The sequence below is a fragment of the Malus sylvestris genome, chromosome 2 (genome assembly GCF_916048215.2).
Source record: "Malus sylvestris chromosome 2, drMalSylv7.2, whole genome shotgun sequence".
In the NCBI taxonomy this organism is placed as follows: Eukaryota; Viridiplantae; Streptophyta; class Magnoliopsida; order Rosales; family Rosaceae; genus Malus; species Malus sylvestris.
The window spans coordinates 37,340,311-37,364,836 of record NC_062261.1 but is presented as its reverse complement, the minus strand read 5'-3'; the positions used below and the strand labels follow the sequence as shown (position 1 = coordinate 37,364,836).

Sequence of the window (24,526 nt, the reverse complement as noted above, 5' to 3'; positions counted from 1 at the left end):
ATAATTTTATTTGAGGGGCACCTTGTGATGCTCGTTTCGTAACCTTTTTTTCCAGTTAATTTCTTGTTCAAAACTTAAGATTGTTGAAATATCTCACATCAACCGTATTTCTATGAAAAGAAAAGTTTAAATATCTTAATCCCGCTCCAACTAATACCAAGGCATTTTATGATAAAACTCTACAGTTGACAGATCGTGCAAGTGGTAATTACCAAGTTGAAGACAACATCGGTGTTGTTGGTAGTGGGCCTTCTACCCTTTCTCTCTGATAATTTGACATGGTATCCCCACCACCAAGGAACGGGCCCATACTGTACTACCACGTGATGAGTGGGTCCCCTTGGCCCCACGTGTAGGGTGAGTCCTCTTGGCTCCATGTGGTTGTCGATGTATGGATATCTCACGTGACCCACGTCCTCTTGGCTCACGTAAGGGGCTGTGTTGGAATATCCTACATTGACAATATCTTTGTGACAAGAAGAGTTTAAATATCTCAACCCCACTCCAACTAATACCGATGCCTTTTGTGATACAACTTTATACCTGACGGATTGTGCAGGTAATAATTACCAAGTTGGGGACAATATCGGTGTTGTTGATAGTGGGCATTCAGCTTGTCTCAATGATAATTCGACACAGATAACAAATGAATTAATGGAATATCTTAGATCTCTTCTTGCTTATGTAGGACTATTGTTGTTATTGGGTTCTGGTTGCTAGCGGAGAGGGATGGTTGTGTTTCTTCCTCTCTCACATTTATAGATTTTTTTTTTTTTTTTTTTTTTTACTCCTTATGTTTTTATTTTATTTTTAATTTAATTAATTTTATGTAAGCATCTTTATCATTTAATGATTAGAGACTAAAAACTCATAATCAGGACCCGCAAATATAATGGTTCTAGCTAGCGCAACTAATAATTAAGATGCCAAATCGGTTAGAGTTAGTTTCCATTCTAGTGATAGAGATCACAAATTCAAATATTGGACTTCAATTTTCAATATAAAAGAAACAAAAAGAAGAGAATTATAGGTTAAAACTATCTTTTATTTTTTTTATCTTTTATTCTTTGGTATGACTGAATTATGTTAACATGTATATATGCAAGTAGTAGTACTAACCGGTAAGTTTATATATATATAATGTTAACTACTCGTTTGGGTCTACTCTGCAATAAATTTTTATGATCCGAACCGTTCAATTTAAATATCACCATTTGAAAATCATCCTCGCAAAAAGTTAGCCAGATTAGAAATTGTTTCACGGTTTGATTGTTTTTGTGAAACAGTGAAAGAGAAAATGAGAGAATCACTCTAACCACATGAAATCTCTTTCATCTCACACAAGGTAAAATGAATGCACTCAAGTATACTCTAAACGTTTCTAGCTAGAGCAACAAATAATTAAGATGCCAAATCGGTTTAGAGTTATTTCGATTCTATTGAAAGAGATCACAATGTCAAATATCATGGACTTCAATTTTCCAATATAAAAGAAACGAAAATAACAGGAAATTATAGGTAAAACTATATTTTATTTTATTTTATTTTATTTTATTCTTTGGTACGACTTAATATGTATGTGTGCAAGTAGTAATACTAGTGACAGCTTACTGGGGGTCAAGCTCGGCGCTAAGAAGCTCCAAAAGCATGGTTCCGCCGAACACATCGGCAAGGTCATCGAGGGGCCGAGTCAAGCCTATGGTGGGGATTAAGTTACCAACACTTATCTGGACTGTAACCACAGCCCTTATGGTTACTGCCTTAATCTCTGTTAATGCGACCTCGGATGCTGAAGAAGGCCGGAGTTCATAAGAATTAGCACGTACAATAATTGAGGACCTTTCCTTATTATGTTCGATAGGCACATAGTGGCGTGGAAGAAGGTTGATTAGAGAGGGGCTGCCATGCCTCGTGAGATAATTAGGGTTAATGGAGAATTTTGGGAAGACAGAGAAGGATTTGGGCTTTTGCAGCTGAGACTTCATCTTACAATTACGTAGAATTGGAAGAGGAATGGTGGTCGTTGGAACGTGATATGCATTTATAGATTTAATACACACGAGAGAGAGAGAGGCCAATGATTTTGATATTTGGTGCATTCATGTGCTTCACACGCACTTAGACTGCAAGAAATTCATATTTTTTTGCATGTTAATTATCTATATTTAGAGTAGTCAATTAGTACTACAATCTAATGGGGTACAACGCCGAAAAACTAAGGTTGTTTGTTCTCTCGTGTAGGTAGCTGATCTCGCACAACTCTTCCATCTATGGTGGTGTGAAATTTTGGTTCCAACAATAGGCCTAGAAGAAGAGCAAACAAATATTAAAAAAATTTAAAAGGTGTATAGGAGGTCAAATGCAGTATGTGAGAATCACCACTTCTTCAACAAGTATCTACTGTCAGTTTAAGTTTCTTAACCAAAAAAAGAAATAAAAGAAATAAACATAATTCTGGTAAATCATGAGAGAGAAAACCATCTCCAGTTTGACTGATTATCTTTACATAAGATAAAGAGAGAAAAAAAGCGCCATTAATTTAGGATTAATAGACTTGTTATAGTTCTGGCCTGTGACTCTAAGAGTGGCTGTAATATATATATATATATATATGTCCGTTTGTAGTCAAGGAAGAACCTAAGAATTCACATGGCATCACAAAAAGAAAGTATGAGCTGGATCACCAACCTTCTGTAACGTAAGTGGTGGTATCTCTAATCTCTCCCTTTTGATTACTAATTACAAGGTTATGAACTTTTGATAGATATTTAGACATATCTTGGCAGCATCATCGGGCCAACGGTGGTGTGATACTCACGAAGAAGTAACTATATGTCTTAATTTTATATATCTGCAGTTTTCTAAATTCGAAAATCTTTTATTCTGAAAGTTGATTGTATTGTCTAGATAGGCTAAAAGGAATATATATCAGGTGTTTCTTTTTCTTACATTTACAACTCCAGAATCAGCGACTGCATCGATCCATTAATTAGCTGTGTATTACAAAAAGCAGATCGCAAGGAAGGGAACTTAGCAGCCAGCAGCCTTGCATCAGCGAAAATGCATGGGACCAAGAAAGGTGACTGATATGTACCGAATCCATTAACATGCAAGTCTTCATGCACAATAGAAATAATATTTTCTACAAAGTAGAACTAATCCATCAACGTTCCCTGTTTTGTTGTGGGCGGTGCCTGCTCGGATTTGAATTAAATATAGTGTTTTCATTGTCACTTAATTTTAATCAAACTTACATCGGCCACTTGCATCTCCTATTATAGCCTTAAAAGAAAGCATTAAAGGAGTATGAGGAGAAAACTTGACGTTGGAGGTGACTTATAGCAGTATTTTTTTTTATGAAGATTTCAAGATGTGTGGTATATACTCTCCATATACTGGAGAAATTTTTCAATATATCGAAAACACGACTCGGTATATCAAGTGTCATAACACAATATATTGGTTGGAAATTGTTTTTCAAGTTTCTAACCAATTATATTTTTACGCTTGATGTAGTGGGCAGTGTTCCTGGCACATTGAAAAATTCTAAATACTGGGGTATAGAAATTGATATTGATGTCAGTATTATCTATTATTTGATGCTATCTAGGCACTTTTAGTAATTTAATTCCCAATCAAATTATAAACATCAAATCCAATAATTTAAATAGAAAAACAACAAAACAAAAGAAAATTAACTATCTATCCAATTGGCTTCACAAGGACTTTGCTTGCATTTGCATTTGCATGGAGCAAAACAATTACAAATGGGAACGGTATGAATTATGGGGAAAGTAAGAAACTATTATGGGAGCTCCCGATGACTTTGATTTGCTTTTTCTGAAGTTCTTTGAAGAACTAGGCTTTCCAGCTCCCTCATCGGAGACCTCTGACGATGGCATGAAGCAGTGGAAACAGAGAAAATAACCATTTGCTAGTAATTTGCAAGGGTTGCTAAGTTGTTGTGATAAATGGGTGTGTTGTATTATTGTCCAGTATTTGTAGTGAGATGGAAATGGGACTTTGTCGATTAACTTAGAAGCCACGAAAGATTTCAAGATCTCACTGCTTCACGATGATACTACTGACATTGGCTCTTTTACTACTACAAAATTAGTTTAATGTATCGGAGAATCGTTGCGATTTTATATGATATATTGTTGGATAAGATATTTTCAACCACTACAAGAAAAATGAGCTTTGGGTACAAAACAAATGGCACAGTTGAGAATTTTGTATCAGATTGACCACCAAAAAGCTTAAACAGTTCCCATTCTATAGAGGGCACCATCTATTGTGCTCAATGTTAAAAAAAAGCAGACATAAAACAATAATGGGCACGGAAACCGTGCCGAGTGGGGTTAGTGACAACTTTTTTACTAAAGATGGGCACAAAAAACATTTTGTGTCTATAAAAATTATTTGTCAGAGGCACCATATGTTCTCTCTCGTTTGTCTTTACCTCCTCTAGCACACCAATAATTAAAATTTATAAACTTATGGTAAATAATGGTATGGAACTGTTTATTATTGTGCAATATTTTAGCCTCAAAATAAGTTAGCAATAATATTGTTCAAATTTGTTTTTTCGCGAGAGCCGAATCTCAGATCTCTCACTTACAAGTAAAGAAGAATATTATTATACCGTAGTACTATGTGGCGTGTTTTAGATTTACCAAAATGATGACGAAGCTATATGTAATAAATTAAAGATGTGAATGAATTTGAATTAAAAAGCTCAGTTTCATTAAGTATTGAAATTAATCTTCGATAGAACTTCAAAATTAAAACACTTCAAAATTAAAATGAAATTGGACTAGAATTAATAATGGCTTATAAAATTGGATTTATATTAAGTTTCCTCTTCTCCAAATTGGACTTCTCCCTCTCTTTTATGGTGCAAGTTTGGTTTCCCACCACCAAATTCAAAAATTTGGGTTTCCACCACGCATTACACAATTGTGCCCACTAACTCTTATAATAATAATAATTAAAAATTAGTGTTATAATAATAATTGTGCCCACTACTTATAATAATAATTAAAATTCTACCCTATTTCTATCTCAAGTCCCTTCTATCTTTTAGTCCGTCTCACCCTCACTCTCCAAAAATTTGAACGCCGCTCCACCGTCCAGTTCGAACCCACTCCTCCTTCGAGTCCATCCACTTCAACACCGCTCATCAGTCCAGTTCAAAGGCATTCTTCCGGCGACATACACAGAGACACAAGAGGCCCAAAATACATGTGAGGTTTCTTAAATTCAATTTTTCAATGGGTTTTTGTTCTTTAGGGTTTAGGGTCAAATTGGATGTGTATTTTTTCGAATATGGTTTATGGTTTGAGGACAGTGGGTTTCGAATTAGGAATCTAGGATGGGTGCAGGTCTTTGAGATTGGAAGGGTTTCAAGTTGGGTGTGCTCCGGTTTAGGGTGGGTGCAGGATCTGGAGGTCATTGGGAGGGTGGGTGGGTAACGGTTCATAGGTTTAGGTTTAGGTTTAGGGTGGGTGGATGCAACAGCTGCGACTTTTTTGCTTGGTATGAAATTGATAAATAGAACTATGGTTGATTATGTTTATGTTTATGAAATTGAAGTGCTGATTATGTTTATGTGGAATTGACAAATAGGATTGATTATGTAGTTTGAGTTTTCTCCTTTCGTTGATGTTGCAGATAAATTAGAATTTCGTTCTTATAAATTGTCAGAAAATGACTCCTACACCTTTTTTGCTTGCTGTCATCTAGAGAATGTAACTTTTGGCTATAACATATGTTTTGTAGAATCAGCTGCAACAGCTGCATGATTTGCAGGGCCAGGCTCAGCAGAAGTTTCAGTCGGTAACTTTGTTGCTAGCTCCTTATATCCCTTTTTTCTTTCTTCTAGAGCCTGTATAACGAACCCTGATTATTATTTATTCATTTCTTGTTATCATCCTTTAGAAGATCTCTTATGTTTTTGTAAGGTTCTAGATGCTTCATTATTTACTCATTTCTTGTTATCATCCGTTGCATTTCATATGATTCTCAATAGCCTTTCTATCAATTGTAAACTTGATCTTTTCATATTCAAGATTTACTCAGCAGGAACTTGCAGCGTGTAAGCCAATTCTCACGCCACGATGAGTAGGTTTTATAGTATTGCATTCGATATCTCCTTAGTCAGGCCATCCACATTCGCATGTTAGATTTTTAGTTGAATTCTTGCCTTATCTCGTTGTGCGTGTGCGCACTTGTTCTTGCAGGTGATCTCAACATTCATGCTCGTAAGCACTGTATTCATTCCCATCGGAGTTGCTTCCCTTTTTGCTTCTCGAGATGTATGGCTAATTTAAACCCAATTCTCTGCATAATCTATTTTTTTCTTTTCTAGTACTACATGTAGTTGATCAGGAAAATTATGTTTCTGTCAGGTTGTTGAAATTATTAATCGTTATGAAATTGATTGCATACCAATACCCGCTAGAATATGTTTACTAATATATGTTTACTGATCTTTAATTTTACTTCAAAAATGTTATCACCCTTTACCCACTAGAATTTTATTTCTAAAACTCCTCAAACAAAGTGTCTTGGTGGTTTCATAATCGGATTGCTGAACAGAAAGTTTGTGTGATCAAGCATGTATCACTGTAATTGGGAATTTGTGGCTTTATACTGTTGTGTTGTTTTTGCAGTGTTTCAATGAATAAATTTTCCATGTCATTTCCATTATAATTAGAAACTAAAAGCATACATGATATTAATTTCAAATAGGGTCTTTAAAGTCTCTATTTTAGACTTGGGTATTTATGATTTTGATTCACATTGAAATGATCCGAGTTTGTTGTATGTAGTTGAAAAATTAGACCTTTGATTTTAAGGTTTGTGTAATTGTTCTATTTATGTTTAGGTAAAATTGTTGAAATTAGTTTAGTTGCTTTGCAGGGTTGTTTATTTGGATTTCTGGTGGGTGAATTTCAGTTTTTAGCTCTTCGGGCACCAACACTAGCAGCTGCACCATTTGGTTATAATCTTTGGAAAACTAAGCATTGGGGTATGTGTGTTTTTGCAAGAAAAACTAAAACTTTTTGTTGAGGATGAAGATTGATACTGATTGGGAGATGGATATACATTTTTTATGGTCATATTTTTGTTAGAGATTGCTATTTGAGATTACTATCAACTCAAACATTTGTTTTTCTTATGATTTCTAAGCTTATAGATTAAAAATGTCAGCTTCAATAACTTGGTATATGATCAAGTACAAGATTGGGGTAATGGAAAATTTAATGTTTGCTTTCTACAGTTTCTTATATTGCTCTATTGCATCTTTGAAAAACTGTTAATCAGTTGACATATTAAACTTATTCATTAACTTTTGTTATCAAATTGTGAGTTTAACTGTAAACAAGTGTCAAACAATAGAAAACAAGCCACCTAAAGATTAATAAATATATTAATTAGTTAATTTTGCAACTATTATTTCTCTCAACAACTGAAAAAATGGGTGCGCCTTAGTGGTATTACTATTTCGTTTTATTATGTGGATTTGAATTTATGTTTTTTTTTTATAATATTTAACCTATTGGACACAATAATAAAATTTGTGCCAACATTGGATGAGAAAGTACTCTGACAACATTGTCAAAATCGAGGCACAAAAGACCCTTAATTTGTGCTTGCATCTTTAGCACGAAACACGGTATTGTACCATTTAACAAATGGTGACGCCCATAGAGGGCACATACAAAGATAGTAGCTGCATTGTTGCTATTGGTTTGTGAGCACAATTGTTGGTGCTTTTTTGCCTCAAATGACACATATAATTTATTGTGTGCAGTGCTCATTTTTCTTATAGTGAACATGTAGTTTAGATACTGTCAAGTTAACATGAAGCATGAAGTGTGCAGGTTTAGCTTATTTCCAAACTTAAGATACACCTGTTCTTTCTACATTGATTGTGAGAGATGATTGGAAAATAAATGCGTTTATCCTAGACTAAGACCTAGCTAATAAATCGACCCACCCACTCATAATCACTATTCCTTTTGGCGATATCTGAAATTAAAAATCATTAACAGTGGAGCATTTTTTTAGCTGTTATTATGCATAACAATTTCCTAAAAACGCGAGCAAAAAGTTGTATAAAAAAGAGTATAAGATGATGTTTTTGTAGTGTCAGTGGCAACAATTTTTAAAAGGAAAATTAGGTTCACATCCTTCTTTTTGTTACTCTATTGATTAAAATCCTATTCATTTTTAATTTTTTATTAAGGTCCTTGGGTATTATAACATCATTAATTATTTGAATAATAAAATATTTTTATTTTTAAATATATTCCTTTAATGTTAAAAATGTTACAATTAGTATATTTATATTTATGGCTAAATTTTTTATCATATGTTTTTATTTTTAGTTTGTACCTATTTTTAATTTGCAAATATTTTTTAATTTGTACCAATTTTCTTTTCATTTTTAATTTGTACCAATTTTCTTTTCATTTTTAATTTGTACCCATATATTAGTTTCTTTTTGTGCCCATATTTTTTAAAGTTTTATTTGTGTTTGTACCCATGTGTATACCACTACGTGACATTGTATATTTAATCAATGATAGAAAAATTACATATGGTATATTTATGTTTTATGCCTAAACTTTGTATCATATATTTATATTTTTAGTTTGTACCCACTTTTAATTTGCAACATTTTTTTTAAAAATTTAGTATTTTCTTTTTTAGTTTTATTTTGTACCCATGTATTAATTTCTTTTAGCGCCTATATTTTTAAAAATTCATTTGTATTCATAATTTTTAATCTTTTATCTGTACCCTAATTTATTTATAATGTACTCATTCTTCTTTATTAATGTACCACTTTGTTATATGTGAAATGTACCAATTTTTTTAACACTATGGATACATTCTTTTGCCATTTATTATTTCTTATTTTTACATAGTTTTTTATCTCAATCAAAATGTTTGAATTTTTTTATTGTAACCGTTTCTAATTGTATTATAATGAGGGATTTTAAATTCATAGGATTATAAATCTCATAAAATATTAAACAATTAATGTCAAAACTATAAAAATATAAATATTAATAGTAATATAATGAGGTGTACAAAGTCAAGGGATCTTGATCAAACTTTGAATACTATTAAGGTTTTAATAAAAAAATGTTAAGGATTAGGGACGGCATCCAAAATATCTCATTTTTAAAATTCCAAACATGAATGGCATCTAATGTCATGCTAAATAGTCTCATTGTTCATGTGACCTCCGAAAGTGATTATTTTTCAATGAACTCTAAGAACCACAGTTTTGCTATCAAAACTTGTAAGAAATGTTCGGTACCTGTGAGTTTTCAAGAAGTTAGGCTCTCTCTTTCAGTCACAAATGACATTTTCATGGTTAAGTCGTGGACGTTATGGGGACTATGTGCGCCACTCAAATTAAAGGCAATATTGAAATGTCAGAGATTAGAAGTTTGCGGAGCAAGGAAAATTAAGAGTAAATTGTAGCAATGGTCTTTTAATTTTAACTCAATTGGAGGAATGATCCATCAACTAAAAATTCATTACCATTGGTCCCTCAACTCATCAAAACGTGCAAATATGGTCCCTCAACTAAAAACTCATTATCATTGGTCCCTCAATTTTAATCCAACTGAAGAAACTATGTAATTAGATAGACCCACCCTTCAAAACAAATAAGCAAAGAAAACCATGTAATTAGATGGACCTACCCCTCCCCCCCCCCTCAAAACCCCGGCCGTGATGCCGGGACCTACCCCCCCCCCCCAAAAAAACCCGGGTGTGGTGCCGAGGGTACAGGATTTCTTAAAATTTTGATAGGCTTGTGATGAGCCATGGCATGGTTGCTTTATTATTAGGAATATGAGAATTCCCCCCCCCCTGGCGCCCAAAACTCGAGCGCGGTGCCGGGGGTACAAGATTTCTTAAAATTAATTTGATAGGCTTGTGATGAGCCATGGCGTGGTTGCTTTATCATTAGGAACATGAGAATGGTGATCCTATTGTTGCTGGTGCTAGAAGCTTGGGGGACAATACGATCTCTGTAGCTGAAAGCTTGGCGCCCAGAGATGCTCTTTAGATGGCTAGAAGCAGAGATTTAGAAAAATTATTGTGGAAGGCAATTCCAAATTAGTGTTTGACACCATCCATTGCCTTTCCAATGTGCCTTGGAGATTGAAGACTATTATGGACGACATTAAGAGATTGGTTGGATCCTTTGATGAGATTGCTGGAATCATGTCTTCAGATAAGCAAATTTCTTGGCCCAAACTATCACCAGTATTGGGTTTCAGTTCAATAATTTGCATGTTTGGGACAATCTTTGCCCCCAAGTTGCTCATAGAGCCTTTACTTTTTATTGTAAACAAATTGGATGTTTTGGGGGCCACTCCCTTTAATGGTTACTCTTTTTCATTAAAAAAATTATTTTGTTCTTCACCACAACCATGAGCACTTTTTACACTTAGAATCGGTCACGTGATATCATTATTTTCAAGTTGTGATATTGAATTTATTTTAGATGAATATAATTTAGAAATTAGATATATCAACTTTGTCTTCTACTCATATTATATTATGTGCAATCATTTATCTTGTGGCTCATATTTTCGATAACTATAAATAAATTTAAAAAAATTAAAAATAATTAAAAATAATAAAAATCCTTTGTAATCACTACAATCTAACAGCTGTTAATGAGGAACATATGCCTTAAAATGTCCAGAGTACGTCAATAACCTAAACCCACGTCGCCAATATTCAGAAATATGTGCTAATATGGACACCTTAAATGTACAGGTACCTTTTGTAGATGAAAATGAAACCTGAAAACCCTAATCTGTTTGGCTGCTGAGAAAGTTCAATTGAGAGAAATATCAAGTAAAAAACTCTGATTTTGTATTAATGAATCATGATTACAATGAATCGTATATATGACTAAAGAGAAACAGTCTTTATCTGTTAACAAATATAACAAACAAGTTATTATAATTTTGGATGTTTTCACTTTCTAAAAAGGAATTAGATAGTATGTACTGAATGAAAATTACTATTGATGTTGAAATTAACTCCCCATGAGAACCACAATTTTCATGATAATAAATTTACAAGCGAGACAGGTATGAATTTTGGGGAAAGTAAGAGACTAGTATGGGAGATTCCGATGACGATGATTTTGACGACTTGTTTTTCTTGGATTTCTTTGAAGAGGGCACTTTTTCACTTGTGGAGCCTATTGCTTCATCGGAGACCTGGGAAGATGGCATGAAGCAATTGAGAAATGTTGAGAAGACCGCCATTGTGCCTACGCTTTGGACCTTTTTCACTCGATTGAGACCTTGTATTAGCTAGCGTCTAGATCAAAGAAGAGTTCTTAGAAGAGCAAGGCGATGCAACTGTTTGTGGTTTCACTTTAGGCTTGGATTAGCTGATCAAATAGTTCAATAATTGGTAAGTACGTTGTGGTTCTGCCGTTGATTCATTTATAGTGAGATAGAAATGGGACAATATACGTCGCGTAACTTGCACGGCAAGGAACCACATGCATTGTATTAATCTTTTTGATGCTCTATCCCTCTGTCCCGTTCAGTGAAATCACCACCTCACGCGGCTTCATTGACTGGCGATTAGACCAATATATATATATATATATATACTTTTTTTTTTCAACATACTTTTTCCCATATATAGGAAAAAGCTCGTTGAAACTTCCTGCCGTCCAAGTTGACAATTAACATAAACCAACGTGGTACAGATGAATTTTATTTGACTGAACAATAGATCACCTGAGAGGCATCTGTCTGGTATCAGGTATGATATACTTGTTGTTAAAAGGACTTAATTAGAGAAGCAATGTGCAAATTTCCCACAAACACCTACTAATAATAAGGATTAGCAGGACTTACTTAGGGGAATTTTAACGAAAAACTCCCGGTACTATTCATTTTTAACGAAAAATAATATTTTTACACTAAAAAGTTAATCATGATACTATTCATTTTACCCTTTGTTTTGTTTTTATCGTTAAAACTCAAAGTTTTCAAGCTTTTTTCATTAGTTTTCCTCCTACTTAATCATTATCTGCTGAATATAGTAAAGCTAGACTGAAAGTTCACCGTTGGTGCTCTCTCTCTCTCTCTCAGGTCAATTGACGGTTTGATTCTTTGAATTCATAGTTGCGTTGTTTTATGAACTTGTAAGAAGTACGTCAATATTAAAATAAAAGGATTATTTAGCTAAATTTCAATAATTTTTTTTACTAATTAGCCATATATTAATAGTTATTTTTTTTAACATAATCAATGAAATAATTATAAATAGATCAATGAAGCATGTCACATAAATATAGGGAAAGGGATTCTCTCCGAATCTTTTCCACCAAATCCACCTAATCAATCAATTCAGGCCTTTAAAATTTGATCAAACAGCTACAAATATAGGACCTCTTTAAAAATTATAATAACTTTAGCTGTTTGATCAAATTTTAAGGATCCAAATTAAGTAATTAGGTGAATTTAATGAAAGAAATCCTAAAAAGATCCCTTTCTTAAATTTAGGATCGTTTTTTTTTTATTTTTTTATTTTTTTGTAGAGACGGATTAGGCGAGATTAGCTCTTCGTCAACAGTCGCGTGCGAGGCACCAACCCTCTCCCAAAGGAGAAAGGACCGTTGCACCCAGAAACCCTCCGCCCGTCCCCCCTCTACAAGAATTTATTAATAATAAGAAGAAAAAAGGAAAAGTAGAACAAACGGGGGGACTAGGCCAAAACCCGCTAAAAACAATTATTGAAAATGATATGGACTAGTTTGAGGGTGCTTAGCTTCAGTCACCTAAAATTGAATTCCCATAATTCAGTTGATTATATTTCTTTCCCGAAATCCTCTTCCATAGCAACATTTTGCTCCTTATGAGCTCGAACGGAAGAATGGAAGCCCGACACAATCTCTTCTATAAGACGCATCAGAAAAATCGGGTACCAAGTCCCACCACGTAAAGCTACTATTCATTGCACCAAAATTAGCAAAAGCATCCGCCAAACAATTCCCTTCCCTGAAAATATGCGAAAAACACAAATGCAAGCGAGCAATATGCCATAAACAATTTGCCCAAGAAACTTTAAGAAACCATGGAACATCCATGGAGTGAGCTGATAGTAAGCTGATGACATGCATAGAATCTGTCTCTAACCAAATGTTATGCCATTTTTTATCCCATGCAATCTGAATTGCCTCGATGACAGCCACAATCTCCGCAACAACTGCACTTGGATAAGAAGACGAGGAGGCAAACGCTCCTAAAAAAAGACCACTGGAGTCACAAAAAACACCACCACTACCCACATGACCATTCCCTTTACAAGACCCGTCTGTGTTAATCTTAATCCACCCAACAGGAGGCGGACGCCAAAACACAGGCACGAAACTAAGAGCATCCAAAGAAAGGGATGAAATTCTTAACATGGAGAATATGGGAATCGATACACAACCAGTGAAAGAAGAAAAACAAGTAGAAGCTGATTCCCTCCAATGCCGTAAAAGACAACGTTGAGACTCGACAATACTGAAACTTTTGTTCTCAAACCTGATCTTGTTCCTTTCGTGCCAAAGCCACCAAAGAAACTGCAAATAACCAATAACCAAAGTTTCCGAACAGATGTGGGGAAAGATGAGACCAAAGAACCATAAAAAATATCTTCAATGCATTGCCAATGATCATAAGGCTTGCCAAAAAGAATGAAAATCCATTTCCATAAAGCAACTGTTTGAGGACAATGCAGAAGAAGATGGTCACAAGATTCCCTAGCATTATGACAAAAAGCGCAACAAGAAGCTAAAGCCACACCTCGGCGTTGCAATAAATCATCAGTCAATAATCTTCCATGACAAGCTTTCCAAACTACTAAGCTTTTACGTGGCTGAATAGATTGATGCCAAACCATTTTAGCCCATTTTTTATGTGGAGCATGAGATGAGAAAAAAAGAAAAGCCTCCTTAGCTGAAACAGTACCCGAAGATGAACCTGTCCAAAATAACGCATCATCCATGTGTGCAATTGGCAATGGAGTCTTCATAATCTTCTCCGAAAGATGAGGAAAAGAAGAAGTAAAGACAATGGGAAGAGACCATTTTGCATCCTGAATAAAATCTTTTACCTTCGAATTCAAGGGAATTATGTCAACCTCACCAATATTAGAGAGCAAAGTGGTTCCAAGCCAGTTATCATACAAAAAAGAAATCTTACGGCCATCACCAACACTCCATTGAAGGGAACTATAAAAGGAGGGCCATAATTGTTTAAGCCCCAACCAAATGGAAGACTTTTTATAAGACTTTAGCAAATGAAAGTTGTCTTTAAGAAATCTGTTACGTAACCAATCCGAAGCCGGTGAGGAAGAAGAAATTACATCCCAACATCTTTTAAGAATGAGAGAACGGTTGGATTCAAAAAGATCTCGGATACCCAAACCACCCTCATCTTTCAACTTACAACAAGAACTCCAAGCTATTAGAGGCATACCTCGTTTTAACGAATCACCAGACCAAAAGAAATTTCTAATCCACCCTTGAACTTCACGTAGCAAATTAGTAGGCCAATCATAAATTTGAAAACTATAAACCAAGATTCCCTGAATTACTGAATTAATAAGTTGGAGTCTCCCTGCTTGCGAAAGCAAAGAACCCTTCCAAGCCGTTAACTTGCAGCGAATCTTGTCAGCAATGGCTTGAAAATAGATCCTTTTCGGACGACCCTGAAAGATAGGGACACCTAGATAAGTAAAAGGCAGATTTCCCCGACTTACACCAAGAACCTTCTGAATAATAGCATGCCGACTGCTTGCATATTTCCCAAGAAAAACTAAAGATTTTAATTTATTTATGCATTGCCCAGAATTTAAGCTGTACTCCTCTACAAAACGCATTAGGTTACGCATAGATCGCTTAGTTCCACGCATGAAAACCATAATATCATCTGCAAAAAGAACATGAGATGGTGGAGCAATACCCATGGGAACTGAAAAAGTGTCAATTAGATCATCTTCCACCATCTTTATTAAACCCCTGCAAAAACCTCCTCAGCTAGACAAAAGAGAATAGGAGACAAAGGATCCCCTTGACGAACACCACGAGAACATGGGAAAAAACCTTCAACTGAACCATTAATAAAGACAGAAAGATGAGCTGAAGTTAGAATAGAACAAATCCAATCCACAAAACCTGCTGAAAAACCAAAAGCATCCAAACCCCGGAGAAGAAAACCCCAATCCAAAGTGTCAAACGCCTTTCGAATATCAAACTTGATTGCAATATTCCCACCCCTACAACGTCTATCAAGGAGGTTCATGCATTCAGAAGTGAGAATGATGGGATCCACAATAGATCGTCCTTTCGTAAAAGCATTCTGCTGGGGGGAGACAATGTGAGCAGCAATAGGGCTTAAACGATCTGCTAAAATCTTAGTGATAATTTTAAATGAAAAATTAGCCAAAGCAATAGGACGAAGATGGTTCACCGAATTCACTCCATCCACCTTTGGAATTAAAATCATTAAGTTAGAATTGAAGTGAGGCAGAATATTCCCTTAGGAGAAAAAACTTTGCACTGCTTGAACCACGTCATTACCCACAATGGGCCAACACCTAAAATAGAAAGACCCGCCAAAACCATCTGGACCCGGGGAACTAGAGTGGTCCAAGGACTTTAAAGTTTCAAAATTTTCATCAGGAGTTGGAATTGCTAACAAAGACTCATTTTCGGTGGCAGTGACTACCTTGGGAATAATGCGAGCAACCAAACCAGTGTCTGTCACAGAACTATCTGCAAAAAAAAGATCTTGAAAATAGGTAACAACATGCTGACTAATATCCATCTGATTATCAAGTACCCTATTACCATCTCTCATAACTGCCAGTGACTGGTGAAGTTTCTTGATTTTAACCATGGAATGGAAAAAAGAGGTATTATTATCCCCTTCAGAAAGCCATTTAATGCGAGACTTGTCACGGTAAAATTTTTCCTGTGCAATAAGAGCATTTTGCACGCACAAAGAAGCATTATCCTCCTTTGTAAACCTTTCTTCTGAAGGACCCAAGCTGGAAATTTCCTTTTGAATTTCATCCAAAGCATCGAAAGCTTTATCAACATTCATATTAACATCCCCGAAAACCGACTTGTTCCAAACTTTTATGCGAGACTTAAGCACACGAAGCTTAGCACCAAGCACATACATTGGACAACCATAAAAATTAGAAGACTTCCAAACATCCTCAACTAGGGGGAAAAAATCCTGATGATCCAACCACATACTATGAAACCGAAACGGAGCCTTCAGAGTGATTGTTAACTTTGAGAAAGAAACAAGAAGAGGACAGTGATCAGAAGATATACGGGGTAAAGTGGAACATTCCAACAAAGACCATGCATCAATCCACTGAAAGTTACCAAGGCAAAGGTCCAATCTCATTTCCACTTGATTTTTTATTCCTCTTCTATTCGTCCAAGTGTATGGCAATCCTTTTGTAGGTAAATGAAGCAAATCACAAGCTGAAGACATCTCTTGAAAATCAGAACAAGAAGTAGTCTTGGGAAGAACCCCACCCCTTTTTTCATGAGCGCCTAAAACACAATTAAAATCCCCTAGAACTAGCCATGGACCATTAACAAAAGAGGATTTGATAGATCGCAAGTCTTGCCACAACTGACGCCTTTCAATAATTGTCGTTTTTGCATAAACCCAAGTGATAACACAACTGACAGAATCCAAGGTACAAGAAATAGTGATTTGTTGAGCGGTTGCCAATAAAATAGAAGGTTGGATGGCTTGATCACAAAGCAACCAAATATTTGGCTGTAGGTCACCCCTGTCATTAACCGCAACTGGAAACAAGCGTAAAGATCGCCAAAAAGACAATTTAATAGAATTTAATTGAATAAAAGGTTCAGAAATACCGATTAAATATGGACGATGACGTTGAACCATTCTTCTTAGAACCTGTTTCGTGGGAGCATTCCCCATTCCTCGGGCATTCCAAAAAAGAATCTTCATAAATCAAGTCGTTCTGTGGGGACCCTAGAGCGGGTTGGATAGGGTTCCCTGACTTCTTTAGAAATATTCCCATCTCTAATCTTTTTCCTCATCTTTGCTTTTTGGGATTTTGAAAGAACTAAAGTCATTCCGTCTTCATTAACAATATCACAAATTTTAGCACCTTCTTGAAGATCAGAAGAATTAGGAGAGGAATGCTGGCACACAAGCTGACCAACATTAGTACCCAAATCGCCATAATTAACTTCAAAACGTTGAGAATGAGGGGTGATAGCCTCGTCAGACTCCGAGTCATCCCCAATTACATTTTTTCCTTGCTCATCCTGCAATGCTTTCCTAGTTGGCTTACTAATCAAAGCACCTATAGTTGGCTTAGTCACTTCCATTGGCTCATTCACCACTAAATCAGCCACTAAATTGATGATCTCATTGGCCGCTGATTCAATTATTTCATTTGCCAAACCTGCGAGTTGATTGTCCGGTTGCTGAACAAGAGGAGAATTCAACTCCATTGGAAAGGATGAATGGACTACCTGCGAGTTAGATAATAATTATTATACGCTTCTCTATTCACTTTATTCTTTTCCTCATCTTCTCACCTCTCTCATCTTTATCTAGTCTATTCTAACCGTCTAACTTGACTTTTCCTCCATTCTCTCTCTTCACCTCTTTCGTCCATCTCTCCTTTCTTCTTTCCATCTCTCTCTAATAATATATCCAACATATATTATTCACTCTCTTCATGCAACCTAATCTTCATGGAGTTAATTAAGCAAATTAGCAACATCACTAGTAGCTGCTTTTTCTCGGTTTCATCTGCAAATCTTGGAGCTGTGGGATTTGTTGCTTCTGAGAGTTCCAATGCCATTACTTCTGACTCAATGGACCTTCACGTAAGTAAATTTAAACTGTTTAGCAGATACAATATACAAGTGGACATATTTTTTACATCTGTAATTTTGCATTCCTCATTGTACATCTCCTTTTCAGTTAGTAAGGTTTAGTTGAAATATTTGTTTGATTTTAGCGTAGGGCATGGTCGGACATATTCAATATTTTGTTCTCTCAGACAGGCTCCCTCCCAATTAATCAGCCAATTGAATATATATTTAGAGATAACAAAAGGTCTTAGGTGGCTCATACCTCACCAACAGCTTAGCTGATCAGTGACTATGACATAATGATTGACACGATTCTTTTAAGAACCATCAATGACCTCCACAAGATCATAAACCGGATGGTGGCGGCGGGGTTCAGGAAAGAGTGGTTGTACACTAGCTTCTTGAGAATCAGGAAACGAACACTGCAATGCAAAGTCTAAATTCAAATTAAAAAAAAAAAAAAAAAAAAAAAACAGGAGTCATACAAGGTGTGAAGGTGGAGTGTGAGTGATGGAAAAAAAAAAAAAAAAAAAAAAAAAAAAACCAAAACTAGGAGTACAGACACTACAACTCAATGTTTGAATCCAAATGTAAAAAATAGAATAAGAACGGACATTACGTTACAGTGTTTGAATCCAAATGTAAAAAACAAGAGGCACGGGAGCTGTGAAACGTAGGTGATGTGTGAGGAATGGAAAAACGAACCAATAAATGGACATTACAACATAACAACTAAATCCATATGCAAAAAACAGAACCAGGAAACAGACACTACGTTGAAGTGTCTAAATCTAAATGTAAAAGTGGCTCATTGTGTGAAGCATAGGTGAGTGATGTAAAAAAAAAAACATATCCAGGAAAAGGACACTGCAACGTAGTGTCTGAATTCAAATGTAAAAAACAGAACCAGAAAACTGACACTGCGTTGAAGTGTCTGAATTTGTATTGACCTATTTCAAAATATAAAAAATATGAGAAAGGGGGTGTAAGTGAAGTGAGTGTAAGCTGTAGTGGCAGATTTTATAATTTTTATTTATTTTAAATAATTTAAGTATCACAATATATGATTAATTTAATTATAATTAACATAAATATTATTAATATTAAAAAAAATTTATTAATTTTATACAAAATCACCCAAAAAGAAAATTACATGTGAATTTCGACATCTCTTATGGGTTCTGAGAGGACCACTTCTGGTTCAAAGGTAATGAGGTATCTTTGAAACTAATTTCAAACACGCGCATACAGTATCACTAATTAATTGAAATTTCTTATTACTTTAAAAAGGTTATTTCTTTATATAGTATTACTTTGGAGAGGTTTTACTGTATTACTTATTAACCTAAACATCAAACGCATAATTTAAACAATACAAAACAAAGATATTTTATTTAAACATGCAAACTGGTATTCCCAGTACTTGTCTTTGAATGATCATGAATTCTTCCTTGGGTTCAGTCTGCCTTGCTGCTTGTCAAACTGGTATCCATGCATGCCACCTCCTGCTCAGAGTTAGTGACGCCGTCGCAAAATGAATTCGATATGTTCAACGTGATGATACCTTCTTCGATCGATCGATTCAATAGTACTCAAAGTTCATGCATTAGACAAAGTATTACAACTTTATAAGCGAGAGAGACACGAATTTTGGGGGAAGTAAGAAATGAGTATGGGAGCTCCCGATGATGATGACGACGACGATTGTGATTTTCTTTCCTCAGAGTCTTTTAAAGAAAGCTCTTTTCCGCTGCTTTTAGACAATCGTGAATCATCAGAGACCTGCGACGATGCAGATGGACAGAAGCAATTGAGAAAAGCTGAGAGCATGGCCATTCCTATACTGCTGTGATCGGTTTGGACTTGGCTGAGGCTGCTTAGCAAAGTAGGAATGGATGGGAAATGAATAACAAAAAGTGAGAGAGATGGGATGAGTATAATGTAGAGGTATAAGTTGTTTTGGGTTGTTGATTAGCTAGTATATGCTTGCTCAATATTTATAGTGATATAGAAATGTGACTTTCTTTCTTTATTGACTTGAAGGGCAAGAAAAACAATTACCCGGAAATGTGGAAATTTTTTTTATGACTTTCACCATTAACTTGCAAAGCAAGGAAAATGTGAAGGTTCTGTAAACTTTGTTGTTAGTAATAGTAGGTATTGCGAAGGTGGCTGCTTTGACCAGACAAAGGACTCCATGTAGATTGACAAGAAAGCACGTTGAAACGTGTCAAATTAATATTAAAACTATGCTTGTTTGTGTAGTGGAGGATTATCTCCCCTCTTATTCTCATCACCTTCTCTCTCTCACATATTATTTTTGTCTTATTGTCTCTATAAAAAAATCAATATAAGATGTTGACGTGGCTAAATCGTAACCGTTCAAATAGAAGAGGAGGGAGGAGAGAAAGATTATGAGGGGAGATAATCATCCTCCTGTTTGTGTATAAACAAAAATGTCATGTTAAAGAAACTATTTTTTTTTTAAATTATGTGGTTGTTGACCTTCTTTTATTTTTTTAAAGAGAGATTATATTTACGCACCCTAAATTACTTTTCTCACACCTTTTTAATTTTTTAATATTTTCTGCACATCACTAACACTTGATAGAAAAATATTAAAAAATTAAAAGAGTGTGGGAGAAGTAATTTGAGGTATGTGAATATAATCTTTTTTTTTTAATTATGAAGTCTTACTTTATTGCCACATTCTGTAAAATACAAAATATAATTTTAAAAAAATGGTATACTAAACATTTTTCTAAACGTAATTTAAAGTGGGAGAGAAGTCGGTCATGTAACTGTAAATCTTATTATTTAATTGACATTATTCAAAGCAGAGAAAGGAAGAACTGTGTCTGTGTGTCCCCTTGGCTCATTTTGTCATGACTCATGGTTAATAGTCACAGACGACATTTTCATGGTTGTGGACATTATGGGGACCATGCGCGCCATTCCAATTAAAGGCAATATTGAAATGTGAGATAAATAGTTGCGGGCAAGGGATTGAAATGGTGCACTTCCAACAATTGATGACACAAAAAGTTGATAATCAAATGCAACACTTTCAGCTCCGTTCAACTGTTAGTCTGTTAATATTTAAGTGCCACTTGGTTACACGAGATCGAGAAAGTTAAAATATTAGGAACCAGCAAGTATCAATAGCTTCGACTTGGGGAGCAAGAAGACAGGGACCGTTTAATAAAGTCATATATATGGGTCTATTCGTCCTTGTCATTTTGTGAATAGTTTCAAATGGTGTGGTTCCTACCATCCTCATGATTTTCTTCTTTTCCATAAGCAGTTTTTTTATATACTTGTTACTTAATATTATTATTTTACTTAAATTATAATACATGAATTTAATTTTTTATTAATATACTTTAAAAATAAAACATATCAACTACGTTGTCCATCTTTATTATAATACATGCATTGATATATTATGTTGATTGTATATCTTTCAGATACATATATAAAAAAATTTGCTTTACCACAACGTAATCTTTGAAGAATAAATAGTTCTTTTGAAAATTCCAAAGTAAATCAATAACCTAAATTCGAGGGGCAATACTCAAAAAGGACGCCTTTAAATGTAAAAGTACCTTTTGTAGAGGCAAATATGAAAACCCTAACCTGTTTTTTTTTTTTGGCAAACAAACCCTAACCTGTTTGGTTGTTAGGAAAGTTCAATTGTGAGAAAAGTAAACTGAAAAACTCTGATTTTGTATTAATAAATCATGATTACAATGAATCGTATACTATAACTAAAGAGAAATAGTCTTCTCCTTTAACAAATATAAAAAAGTAATTATTATAATTCTGTACTTTTTCACTTGCTTAAGAGAAAGATCGAACGTACTGAATGAGAAATATTATGGATCTCGAAATTAATCCATATGCGCCAAAACTTTCATATTACTTTGCATGAGATTTACAAGCGCGACGGATACGAATTTTGGGAGAAGTAAGAGACTAATATAGGAGCTCCCGATGACGATGATTTTGACTTGCTTTTCTTGGAATCCTTTGAAGAAGGCACTTTTGCACTTGCAGAGCCAGCTGCCGCTGCATCGGAGACCTGTGACGATGGCATGAAGCAATTGAGAAAAGTTGAGAAAACCGCCATTGTATCTTCGCTTCGGACCTCTTGTATTTCTTTTTTTTCGATCAATATAACTCTTAGAAAGAGCAAGGTGACGTAACTGTTTGTGGTTTCTTGCTTTAGTCTTCAATTAGCTGAGGAAACTGAGAGATGTATATATAGATAATGAGAGTTGTTCAATAATTGTTAAGTACGTTGTGGTTATGTCCTTGATTCATTTATAGATGGAAATGGGAAAATATCTGTAGATTAACTTGCAGGGCAAGGAAGATGGCTTTGTCCCCTTCACTGAAATCACCACCTCACGCTTTGACTGGCGATTAAACATGGGAAGAAAGTACGTTGAAATTTCAATGTCGATTAAGTTTACAAGTAACGTAAGGTAGGCATCTGTCTGATATGATCTATTTTTTATTAAAAATATATATATTTACAGAAGCAATGTGCAAATTTTCCGCTGACACCTACTAAAAAGAATTAGTAGGACCTACCTAACCATTATCTGCTAAACATGGTAAAGCTAGACTAAGCGTTGGTTCTCTCTCTCTCTCTCTCTCTCTCTCTCTGTCTGGTCAATTGATCGTTTGGCTTTTAATTTGAATTCAGGTTGAGTTGTTTTATGGACTTGTAAGAAGACAGTCAATTAAAAGAAAATTGGACCAGGATTGTCTGGCATCCACTTCTGGTGTCTTTCATGTGCTCTTTTGTTTGTGTAATCACGGTTAAGCTACGTTAACATTTTATATTACTATTTATTTTTATCTTATTATATTTATAAAAAAAATAATATAAAATATTGATGTGGTTTAATCTTAATTACACAAAACAGAAGGGTACGGAAAAAGAACCGGAAATAATAGAGGGCAGACAATCCTTGTCCAAGAAAATTACCTGTCAATTTCGGAAGTCACTCTCAGAGTCTCAGCAGGTAAGGTGATGTCATTTTCTGGGTTCTGATAGGACCACATGTGGTTCAAAGGTAATGATGTGTCTTTGAAATTTCAAACACGCGCATACATTCCTGGCCTTCTGATGATGCAATTGTAAATTTATCAAGAGAGGCTTGCAGTTGCAAACCAATGCACTTAACAAATTGATAGACACCAAAGACCCGTTCAAACACCATTTCAGTCTCTCAGGCACGCACCCCTCTTTATTTATGCTCATCGATTGAAAAAAAATCAAGTAAAAACAATGGACCAAATTAAACAGAATTGTATAAGAGACAAAAATAGTATGTGTTTGCCATTTTTCTCTTTTAACAGCATCGTTATTTTTCGTTTCTCTCATATTATCTCCAACCATGAAGAATTAAAATTACACTAAAACATGAAATGCTTACCAAAAATCACGATGCTAATACGTAATGCTACACTTGGGTACGGTTTACCTCTACAAGGCCAAGGTTGTGCACGCGTATCATCACAAACAACCAAGGAAGGAAGTGTACAAATATGGGAGAATCGAGGTCAAATAAGATGCCTATACAGATGGATATTGCTTGAATGGCAATGTCCGTAGCATCATCTGACTGGACAATTGTCAAAATCAGAAATGTTCATTCGCTTTATCATCATTTAAACATTATGAAAAAATTCATTTGGTTTGAAATATATGAATCAAACAAATTGAAAGTTCATCCTGCGTTACTTTTACCATAACCCATCAATTTATTCAATATATGTATGGATGACTAAACGGTTTATAAATTTAATGAGTTTTTCTAGAGATCATTTTTAAATGATAATAAACAGTATAAATAATTCTTTTTAATTATGATGTTTATACCATGAAATAATCTCACGTTTGTCATTGAAAAATAAATAAAAGTAATGTGCTCTACTTGCATTACTTCCTTAGGAATTTATTGAGCTTGGTATGTACAAAAAAAACTCTATTAAAAACAATCCGTGAGGAATAATTGAACTTCAAGTTCTCTTATTATTTCTTAAGGAAACTGAAATATCACACTAATTAACATAAACATCAAACCCAGAATTACAAAAAGAAAGATGTAAACATGAAATCATGAAACTACTCCCAAGTACAGGATAGCTAGATAGATTCAACATTTCAGCAAGCCATAACACTCATTCCAATGCTGTTTTTCCCACTTGTTTTTTAATGATCGTAAATTCCTTCCCTGACTTCAGTCTACCACAAGCTGCTTAGCGAACTGTCATCCAGGGCACTTCCCCCTCAGAGTCACTGATGCCGTCGCGAAGTGAACTCGATATATTCAGTTCATTGATCATGATGATATGATCATGAAAGTAGGTATACCGTATACGCATGAGATTCATTAAAAAAGAATTACAACTTAATATACGGTATACTTACTTTCATGATCATATCATCATGATCAATGAAAGTAGGTATATGCTTCTTCGATCAGATTGAAGAAGTGACTAGGTATAATAATGATTCGATCAGATTCATTATTATACCTAGTCAAAGTTAAGAAAAAAGAATTACAACTT

The 24,526-nt window shown here is 34.8% G+C and overlaps 1 long non-coding RNA gene across 1 annotated transcript; it reads right to left on the bottom strand.

Annotated features, from left to right (window-relative positions):
• Window positions 1-21,323: 21,323 nt before the first annotated feature.
• On the bottom strand, window positions 21,324-21,877 carry LOC126605367 (uncharacterized). The gene is made up of 2 exons (XR_007616926.1): window positions 21,610-21,877; window positions 21,324-21,577 (listed from the first exon to the last, which is right to left on the bottom strand). It is a non-coding gene; the product is annotated as an uncharacterized LOC126605367 (long non-coding RNA).
• Between the last annotated feature and the right edge of the window lie 2,649 nt (window positions 21,878-24,526).